Source organism: Tachyglossus aculeatus, chromosome 5 (assembly GCF_015852505.1).
Source record: "Tachyglossus aculeatus isolate mTacAcu1 chromosome 5, mTacAcu1.pri, whole genome shotgun sequence".
Lineage (NCBI taxonomy): Eukaryota > Metazoa > Chordata > Mammalia > Monotremata > Tachyglossidae > Tachyglossus > Tachyglossus aculeatus.
The window spans coordinates 32383853-32395421 of NC_052070.1; the positions used below are offsets into that span (position 1 = coordinate 32383853).

Sequence of the window (11569 nt, forward strand, 5' to 3'; positions counted from 1 at the left end):
AAATCGAGGGTGGAAACTCAAGTTTACTGCGCGGAAGGCGGCAATTGTAAACCACTTCCGGATTTTTACCAAAAAAACTATGGATATATTACATCTATTTTATGTGTACAGATTTATTCTATTTATTTTATTTTGTTAATATGTTCTGTGTTGTTGTCTGTCTCCCCCTTCTATCATCATCATCAATCATATTTATTGAGCGCTTACTGTGTGCAGAGCACTGTACTAAGCGCTTGGGAAGGACAAGTTGGCAACAAGTTGGGTAGGGACCGTCTCTCTATGTTGCCAGCTTGTACTTCCCAAGCACTTAGTACAGTGCTCTGCACACAGTAAGCGCTCAATAAATACGATTGAATTGAATTGAATTACGAGACGATCGCAGATGGAGGGGGGGCGTTCTGGGAGAGATGTGTCTGTGGTGTCGCTATGGTTCAGAAGTGACTCAATGGCATAAGACAAGACTCTCCCAATTGCTTAGTACAGTGCTCTGCACACGGTAAGCACTCAACAAATATGATTGACTGTGATTACAGACTATCTTACAGTCTCTCATTCAACCATTCATTTATTCAAGCGCATTTATTGAGCACTTACGGTGTGCAGAGCACTGTTCTAAGAGCTTGGGAGGTATGAATTGGCAACATATAGAAATGGTCCCTACCCAACAATGGTTTCACAATCTAGAGGGAGACAGACAGACAGACAGCACTTGGGAGAGTACAAAACAAAAATAAACAGACACATTCCCTGCCCACAACGAGTTTACAGTTTAGAGGCTTTCCATTCCTGGCAGGATTTTAGCAGAATCCTCTTGGTCTGGACTGAAGTCCAGGGTTCGGCCTGATGAACAGTGTCATCCAGGCTTTTCTCAGGATCTCAATTTGGCTTCAGGTCCCAGCAGGGTGAAGGGGACATGAGCTCTGGGGCTTACAGGTTCAAGAGAAATGCAGTGAATAATAACCAGTTCTCTATTCCGACTCAACAAATATGATTGACTGTGATTACAGACCATCTTACAGTCTCTCATTCATCCATTCATTTATTCAAGCACATTTATTGAGCACTTACGGTGTGCAGAGCACTGTTCTAAGAGCTTGGGAGGTATGAATTGGCAACATATAGAAATGGTCCCTACCCAACAATGGGTTCACAGTCTAGAAGGGGGAGACAGACAGACAGACAGCACTTGGGAGAGTACAAAACAACAATAAACAGACACATTCCCTGCCCACAATGAGTTTACAGTCTAGAGGCTTTCCATTCCTGGCAGGATTTTAGCAGAATCCTCTTGGTCTGGACTGAAGTCCAGGGTTCGGCCTGATGAACAGTGTCAACCAGGCTTTTCTCAGGATCTCAATTTGGCTTCAGGTCCCAGCAGGGTGAAGGGGACATGAGCTCTGGGGCTTACAGGTTCAAGAGAAATGCAGTGAATAATAACCTGTTCTCTATTCCTACTTTGTAGACCTTACTAAAAGTAATTGACATCATCTGTAGATCTGGGCTCTAGCAATTACTGAAAGAGTTTGGCTACCTCGAAAGGATAGGACATGGGCTTGGGAGTCCGAAGGTCATGGGTTCTAATCCCGGCTCTGCCACTTGTCTGCTGTGGGACCTTGGGCAAGTCACTTCACTTCTCTGGGCCTCAGTTCCCTCATCTGTAAAATGGGGATTAAGACTGTGAGTACTATGTGGGACAGGAACTGTGTCCAACCCAATTATCCTGTATCTACCCCAGTGCTTAGAACAGTGCTGAGCACGTAGTAAGTGCTTAACAAATACCATAATAATAATAATTATTATTGTCATTATTAATCCAGGGTTTTTGATTACTGATGTCAAAATTATAGATCTTTACCTCTATCCCTAATGGAGTAAAGCAGATCTTTTCTTCAATTCTGTGGCCATTTTTGAGGATATTGCAAAGAAGGGAAATAATATGGCCTGGTGAATAAGCATGGGCCTGGGAGCCAGAGGATCTGGGTTCTAATCCTGGCTCCATCACTTGTCTGCTCTGTGATCTTGGGCAAGTCACTTAACTTCTCTGGGCCTCAGCTTCCTCTGCTGCAAAATGGGAATTCAGTCCTTGTTCTTCCACCTACTTAGACTCTGAACACCATGTGTGGCAAGGACTGTGGCCTGATTAAACTTTGTCTACTTAGAACAGTGCTTGACATAGAGGAAACATTTAACAAATTAACAATTAACAACATTTACAACATTATAACATTAACAACATTTAACAATTTAACATCTAACAAATTATCATCATGATTATCAAGTGCCATTTAGTCATATAGAAATAATAATAATGATGGTATTAAGTGCTTACTATGTGCAAAGCACTGTTCTAAGCACTGGGGAGGTGACAAGGTGATCAGGTTGTACCACCGGGGGCTCACCGTCTTAATCCCCATTTTACAGATGAGGAAACTGAGGCACTGAGAAGTTAAGTGATTTGCCCAAACTCACACAGCTGACAATCGGCAGAGCCGGGATTCAAACCCATGACCTCTGACTCCAAAGTCCATGCTCTTTCCACTGAGCCACGCTGCTTCTCATATCTGTCATATATTCTCATTCTCATTCTCATATAGTCATATCGGATTCATAGCAACCCTATGGATAGATTTTTCCCCAGAACGTCCTATCTTCTGCCATAATCTGTAACCTTGCTAACAGTTCTTCCATTATCATTGTTATGGTTCTAGCCAACAAGCAGCTCAAAAATCTCCAGTGGTTGCCTGTCAACCTACAAATCAAGCAAAAACTCCTCACTCTCGGCTTCAAGGCTGTCCATCACCTCGCCCCCTCCTACCTCACCTCCTTTCTCTCCTTCTCCAGCCCAGCCCGCACCCTCCACTCCTCTGCTGCTAACCTCCTCACTGGGCCTCGTTCTCACCTGTCCCACCATCGATCCCCGGCCCACATCCTTCCCCTGTCCTGAAATGTCCTCCCTCCACACATCCACCAAACTAGCTCTCTTCCCAAAGCCCTACTGAGAGCTCACCTCCTCCAGGAGGCCTCCCAGACTGAGCCCCCTTTTTTCTCTCCTTCTCCCCATCACCCCCTCTGCCGTACCTCCCTCCCCTCCCCACAGCACCTGTATATATATTTGTACAGATTTATTACTCTATTTTACTTGTACATATTTACTATTCTATTTATTTTGTTAATGATGTGCATCTGTCTACATGGTTTGTTTTGTTGTCTGTCTCCCCCTTCTAGACTTTGAACCTGTATATATGTATATGTACATGTTTGTATGAATTTATTACTCTAGTTTTTTATTTATTTTATTTGTGCATATTTATTCTATTTATTTTATTTTGTTAATATGTTTTGTTTTGTTCTCTGTCTCCCCTTTCTAGACTGTAAGCCCACTGTTGGGTAGGGACCATCTCTATATGTTGCCAACTTGTACTTCCCAAGCGCTTAGTACAGTGCTCTGCACACAGTAAGCGCTCAATAAATACGATTGAATGAATGAATGAATGAATGAATGTGAATCCATTGTTGGGTAGGGACCATTTCTATATGTTGCCAACTCATACTTCCCAAGCACTTAGAATAGTGGTCTGCACACAGTAAGCACACAATAAATACGATTGAATGAAGGAATGGTCTGCCTCGTCCATGTTTTCCCAGGACTTGTCCTAGCATTAGTGCCTTCTCCAGAGAATTAGTCCTGATTAGGTGTCCAAAATATGGTAATCTAAGTTGACTTACTTGGCCTTCCAAAGACCACTTTGGTTTAATTTTCTCCCAAACGCATTTGTTTACTTTTCAGGGAGTCTATGGCATTCTCAAAAGCCTTCTCCAACAACATATTTCAAAAGAATCGGTACTCTTTCTATCCTTTTTTTTTTCACTGTCCAGCTTTCGGATCCATACATTGTCACTGGAAACACCATAGAAGTGACAATTTGTATTTTTGTAGCAAATGCCATATTTATTTAAGCCTGAAGCTAGTGTTAAAAATGATTCTAAACCTCTAGGAAACTCTTTTAACAAACTTGAAGCATCATTGTAAGTGTTCAAATCACTCACTCATTCCTACACATGGTACTTGGGACATAATGTGGATAGATTCCAAGCCTGGGACTCAGATGACCTGGATTCTAATCTTGGTTCCGCCATTTGCCAGCTGTGTGTGACTGTGGGCAAGTGGTTTAGCTTCTCTGTGTCTCAGTTATCTCATCTGTAAAATGGGGATAAAATCCCACTTCTCCCTCCCTCTTAGACTGTGAATCCCACGTGGGACAGGGACCACGTCTGATTTGCTTATCTCATATCTACCCCAGAGCTCAGTATGTGCTTGGCAGAGAATAAGTGCTTAAAAAGTACCACAATTATTGTTATTGCTATTATTAGTAGAAATACAGTGAGGCCTAATGGAAAGAGCACAGATTTGGGAGTCAAGGGACCTGGGTTCTAATTGCGGCTCAGCCACTTGTTTGCTGTGTGACCTTGGTCAAGTCATTTCATTTTTCACTTCATTTCAGTGAAGCAGTGTGGTTCAATGGAAATATCATGGACTTAGGAGTCAGAGGTCATGGGTTCAAATCCCAGCTCTGTCAGTTGTCAGCTGTGTGACTTTGGGCAAGTCACTTAACTTCTCTGGGCCTCAGTTACCTCATCTGTAAAATGGGGATGAAGACTGTGAGCCCCACGTGGGACAATCTGATCACCTTGTATCCTCCCCAGTGCTTAGAACAGTGCTTTGCACATAGTAAGCGCTTAACAAATGCCACTATTATTATTATTATTATTATTATTTATCAGTGCCTCAGTTCCCTCATCTGCCAAATGGGGATTTAAGACCTGTTTTCCCTCCTACTTTGACTGTGAGCCTCATGTGGGACCTGATGATGTTCTATCTACCCCAGGACTTAGTGCAGTGTTTGATACATAGAAAGTGCTTAACAAATATCACTATTGTTATTATTATTATTATCATTATTGTAAGCTCTCAACAAATACCATAATTATTATTATGAACCATGCCTGCAAATCTTTCACTCACCTAAAAATCAACATCGGCATTGCAGAACTGAACCAGTACTCCCCTACTCCCTCCCTCTGTTCTACCCCCTTCCCCCCCATGGCACTTGTGTATATTTGTACATATTTATTACTCTATTTGTTTTCTTAATGATGTGTATATATCTATAATTCTATTTATCTATTTTGACGCAATCGATGCCTGTCTACTTGTTTTGTCCTGTTGTCTGTCTCCCTCTTCTAGACTGTGAGCCCACTGCTGGGTAGGGGATTGTCTCTATCAATCAATCAATCAATCGTATTTATTGAGCACTTACTGTGTGCAGAGCACTGTACTAAATGCTTGGGAAGTACAAGTTGGCAACATATAGAGACAGTCCCTACCCAACAGTGGGCTCACAGTCTAGAAGGGGGAGACAGAGAACAATCTATCTGTTGCTGAATTGTACTTTCTAAGCGCTTCTAAACAGTGAATGAATGAACGAATGCTGTCACTGAATTCTCTGTCCTGGGTAACACCTTATTCAGTGATGCGAGGATATGAAAGAAAACCATTATCAGGAAGATTAATATCTCTTGGGAAATAGTGGGTGGGGTCAACATGGCATTGAGCTTAAGGGCAGACAAGTCTTAAGGGAAGACAAGGGCTTAAAAGTCTAAGAAATAGTTGAAGTGCCCGTCCAGGGAGCTATAAGACTTAGTCTTGCCACATCAGACTTTCGGAGCCGTTCCATCGATGTCGCCTACGTGCCAATCTTAACAGGATTTGGCAAAGCAGAATTACAATCATGAGATCCTGGACCTCTGCCGGCATCAAAACAATGTTTGCTGCATCACCTCTGCAGTGGGCAGAACATGTGAGGAGACTGGCAACAGCAGAACCCAAACAACCACTCAGTAGTGATCTGTGAGTAATAATAATAATAATAATAATAATGGCATTTATTAAGCGCTTACTATGTACAAAGCACTGTTCTAAGCGCTGGGGAGATTACAAGGAGACCAGGCTGTCCCACGGGGGCCCCACAGTCTTAATCCCCATTTTACAGATGAGGGAACTGAGGCACGGAGAAGTTAAGTGACTTGCCCAAAGTCACTCAGCTGACAATTGGCAGAGCTGGGATTCGAACCCATAACCCCTGACTCCAAAGCCCGTCCTCCTTCCACTGAGCCATGCTGCTATTTATTTTATTAATGAACTGGTAATAATAATAACTGTGGTATTTGTTAAACTCCTACTATGTGTCAAGCACTATACCAAGCTCTGGAGTAGTTAATCAGGTACCATCTAGGGCTCACAGTCTAAGTTAGAGGGAGAATGGGTGTTGAAACCCCAGTTTGCAGATGAGGGAACTGAGGCACAGAGAAGTAAAGTGACTTGCCCAAAGTCACACAGCAGGCAGGTGGCAGAGATGGGATTAGAACCCAGGTCCTTCTGATTCCCAGGCTCAAGTTCTTTCCACCAGGGAATACTGCTTCTCATTCTAATCCTGAAAAAGCCGAGCAGAAGAATCATTCAGTCAGTGGTTTTTACTGACCACTTACTGTGGACGGAGCACTGTACTACGCATATAATAATAATAATAATAATAGTGAAACTTGTACTTGTCAACTTGTACTTCCCAAGTGCTTAGTACAGTGCTCTGCACACAGTAAGCGCTCAATAAATACGATTGAACGAATGAATGAATGAATGATAATAATAATAAAATAGTATTTGTATAAATATTTGTATTTGTATAAATACTAATAGTATAATAGCATATTAATAGTATAATATAGTATACTATATACTATATTATACCGCTAATAATAATCTCCACTGCTAGTCTCCTCACCGTACCTCGTTCTCGCCTGTCCCACCATCGACCCCCAGCCCACGTCATCCCCCGGGCCTGGAATGCCCTCCCTCTGCCCATCCACCAAGCTAGCTCTCTTCCTCCCTTCAAGGCCCTGCTGAGAGCTCACCTACTCCAAGAGGCCTTCCCAAACTGAGCCCCTTCCTTCCTCTCCCCCTCGTCCCCCTCTCCATCCCCCCATCTTACCTCCTTCCCTTCCCCACAGCACCTGTATATATGTATATATGTTTGTACATATTTATTACTCTATTTATTTATTTATTTATTTTACTTGTACATATCTATTCTATTTAATTTTGTTAGTATGTTTGGTTTTGTTCTCTGTCTCCCCCTTTTAGATTGTGAGCCCACTGTTGGGTAGGGACTGTATCTATATGTTGCCAATTTGTACTTCCCAAGCGCTTAGTACAGTGCTCTGCACATAGTGAGCGCTCAATAAATATGATTGATATAGTATATATAGTAGTATATATATAGTATATATAGTAGTATATATAGTATATATAAGTATATATATAGTATATAGTATAGTATAATAGTATTTGTAACATAGTAATAGTATTTGATTGATTGATTGATTGATTGATTAAATTGTTACTCCGTGCCAGGTACTGTTCTAAGCCCTAGGGTAGATACAAGCTAATCAAGTTGGACACAGTCCCTGTCCCACATAGGGCTCACAGTCTTAATCCCTATTTTAAAGATAAGGAAACTGGGGCCTTGTCTTGTCTTATGCAGTCAAGCTGTCTCCGACCTATAGTGATGCCATGGACACATCTCTCCCTGAAGGTCTTGCCTCCATCCGCCATCATTCTGGTAGTGTATCCATAGAGTTTTCTTGGTAAAAATCCAGAAGTGGTTTACCAGTGCCTCCTTCTGCACAGTAAACTTGAGTCTTCACCCTTGACTCTCTTCCATGCCGCTGCTGCCCAGCACAGGGGAGTTTTGGCTTGTAGAGGATTGTCTTCCACTCACTAGCCACTGCCCAAGCTAGGAATGGAATGAGTAGGCCTCTGCTTGACTCCCCCTCCTGTAGTCGAGACTGGGAAAGTAATGGAAACTCTCCAGGTGTGACCCTGAGAGGGCAGGACCTGGGGCACAGAGGAGTTAAGTGACTTCCCCAGGGTCACACAGCACACAAGTGGGAGAGGCAGAATTAGAACCCAGGTCCTTCTATCTCCCAGGCCCGTGTTCTATACACTAGGCCACACTAGTTCCCTGGAAAAGTACATTACAACAGAGTCGGTAGACAAGATCCCTGCCCACAAGGGGCTTACATTCTGGATGGAGTGTAGATTGTACACTAGTTGTGCGCAGGGAATGTAACCCTTTAATAATAATAATGGCATTTGTTAAGCGCTTACTATGTGCAAAGCACTGTTCTAAGTGCTGGGGAGGTTACAAGGTGATTAGGTTGTCCCACGGGGGCCTCACAGTTTTAATCCCCATTTTACAGATGAGGGAACTGAGGCCCAGAAAAGTTAAGTGACTTGCCCAAATTCACACAGCTGACAGTTGGCGGAGCCGGGATTTGAACCCCTGACCTCTGACTCCAAAGCCCGGGCTCTTTCCACTGAGCCGCGTTGCTTCTCCACTCTTTACTGTTTCATTGTACTGTCCCAAGTGCTTAGTACAGTGCTCTGCATATAGTCAGCACTCAACAGATACAAATGAATGAATAAATGACAGACTTTAAAATAAATTACAGACAGGGAAAACAGTAGAGTGTAAGGATGTGTTCATAAGTGTGGTGGGGTTAGGGTGAGGAAAGCTCTAGACAGACACAAAGAAGTAAAATCCCAAAGGAAGTGGCATAGCTATGGACATTTGGGTGTTAAGTGTACAAGACAAAGATGATGAACAGAAATTAGAAGTGGGGGAATGGTCTAAGGGAGAAAAGATAACCCTACCAGGCCCTGTGGTTTAGTGGATGTCACCAGGCAGCAGGGGACAATCGTTGCATTCAGATTAGGCAGAAGGGTCCCTTGTCACACAGCAATCTTACCAGCCCTATTTGCACGCAGAGATAGATAAAGCTCACCACCCAAAGCAAAGGCTACCTATAAATAGGCCTATTGCAACTGGTATAGCTGTCCTCCTCAGACCAAAGAGGGACTTTCATTCATTCAGTCATTCAATCGTATTTATTGAGCGCTTACAGTGTGCCGAGCACTGTACTAAGCACTTGTGAAGTACAAGTTGGTGACATACAGAGACGGTCCCTACCCAACAATGGGCTCACAGTCTAGACTTCCCTGTTAACCTGGGGATTTAGGGGTGCAGAAAATGCTAGTTGGGAAGGGGTGAACCTTTTTGTCCAAATCTCCCCTAACCTTCAAACCTTCTTCCTGGCCAGAAAAAAATAAGTCTTCTCGATGCTCTCCTCTCAGACAAATTCAACCTTTGCCAGCGGGCAGTGAAAATGGGCACACCGCTGCTGAAATAGAAATAAACAATGGAAATATACATGAGATTTTCCAGTGTTTCAGGTTTCCAGTGTTCCAGGGTGGGTGTGCGGGTGTGCGTGTATGTGTGTGTGTTTGTGTGTGCAGGTAAAGTTTGGGTTAGTGTTAGACGCACTATTCACAGTGAAGGAGGCAATGGTAAATTACTTCCATATTTTTACCAAGAAAAGTCTATGGATACACTACCAGAATGATTGCAGATGGAGGTGGGGCATTCTGGGAGAGATCAATCAATCAATCAATCATATTTATTGAGCGCTTACTGTGTGCAGAGCACTGTACTAAGTGCTTGGGAAGTACGAGTTGGCAACATATAGAGACAGTCCCTACTCAACAGTGGGCTCACAGTCTAGAAGGGGGAGATGGAGAACAAAACCAAACATACTAACAAAATAAAATAAATAGAATAGATATGTACAAGTAAAATAAATAAATAGAGTAATAAATATGTACAAACATATATACATATATACAGGTGCTGTGGGGAAGGGAAGGAGGTAAGATGGGGGGATGAAGAGGGGGACAAGGGGGAGAGGAAGGAAGGAGAGGAAGGAGAGATGTGTCCATGGCATCGCTGTGTGTCAAAGACAACTCAACAGCATGACTTGACAGCATAAAACAATGAGACAGTGAGACAAAATGGGGATTAAATACTCTTCTTCCCTCCAATTTATACAGCGACCCCCCATGAGGCAAAGAGACTGAGGCAGACCTTGTATCTTCCCCAGCACTTAATACAAACAATCAATAGTATTAGTTGAGTGCTCACTGTATGCAGAGCATTGTACTAAGCACTTGGGAGATTACAATACAGTAAAGTTGGAAGACACAATCTCTGTCCACAATTCAGCAGCGTGGCTCAGTGGAAAGAGCACAGGCTTGGGAGGCAGAGGTCATGGGTTCTAATCCCGGCTCCATCACTTGTCAGCTGTGTGGCTTTGGACAAGTCAATTAACTTCTCTCTGCCTCAGTCACCTCATCTGTAAAATGGGGATTAAGACTGTGACCCCCCATGTGGCACAACCTGATTACCTGTATCTCACCCAGTGCTTAGAACAGTGCTTTGCACATAGTAAGCACTTAAGAAATACCATCATCATTATTATTATAATAAGCACTTAAAAAATACCGCAATTCTAACTACTAACTAATATTATCCATGACATCACTCTCGAAATACTAAGGGAGCAAATAGTGAGGCCAGTCAGACCTCAACTGGAAAAATCACCTTCATTAATTCAATGGAGGAAGAAATGAATTCCCAAATGTTGTGAGTTCCAATGCACCGTATTTAATTCTCCGGTCCCGAATAAATGAATTCCCAAATGTGGGAAAACCTTCCTGTTTCTCTGAGATTCACCCCTGGGATTCCAATAGGATTATTCCCTTTCCAAAATTTGTTCTGAAGTGAGTTCAATTACTACAAATTCCAATGAATAGGTGGTCTCCCTCCTTAAATTTCCTCCACCAAGAGCTATTTAAAGAATCAGTCTGACAGAATGACCTTCAGAATTCTAAAAAGCACAAGCATTAGAGAAGGTGAGAAATTATTCATCACAGAACAAGGAAGCATGACAAAGTGTTAGCCTGCTAAGGAAATCATCAAGTGCTTACAAGTCTGAGGCAAGTGCCACCATGCAATGGATTCCACTCTGATCGTCAGGTCTCCAGCTCCAACAGCTAGTCCATCCTGCAGAGAAATAAATATTGCAGTAGACTGTAAGCTCACTGTGGGCAGGGAACACGTCCACTCTCCCAAATGCTTAGTATGGTGCTCTGAACACTGTAAATGCTCAATAAATATGATTGAATGACCAATTTTCAATGGAAAGAGCATGGGCTTTGGAGTCAGAGGTCATGGGTTCAAATCCCAGCTTCGCCAACTGTCAGCTGTGTGACTTTGGGCAAGTCACTTCACTTCTCTGGGCCTCAGTTACCTCATCTGCAAAATGGGGATTAAAACTGTGAGCCCCCCGTGGGACAACCTGATCACTTCGTAAACTCCCCAGCACTTAGAATAGTACTTTGCACATAGTAAGCATTTAACAAATACCATTATTATTATTATTGTTACCAAGCACCGCTTACTGAGCGGTGCTTCTAGACTGTGAGCCCACTGTTGGGTAGGGACTGTCTCTATATGTTGCCAACTTGTACTTCCCAAGCGCTTAGTACAGTGCTCTGCACACAGTAAGCGCTCAATAAATACGATTGATTGATTGAGCCCTGGGGTAGATCCCACAG

The 11569-nt window shown here is 42.9% G+C and overlaps 1 non-coding gene across 1 annotated transcript; it reads right to left on the reverse strand.

The window, feature by feature from the left end:
* Positions 1–7808: 7808 nt before the first annotated feature.
* LOC119929319 lies at positions 7809–7946 on the reverse strand. Its single transcript, XR_005451449.1, has one exon. It is a non-coding gene; the product is annotated as a small nucleolar RNA SNORA7 (small nucleolar RNA).
* Between the last annotated feature and the right edge of the window lie 3623 nt (positions 7947–11569).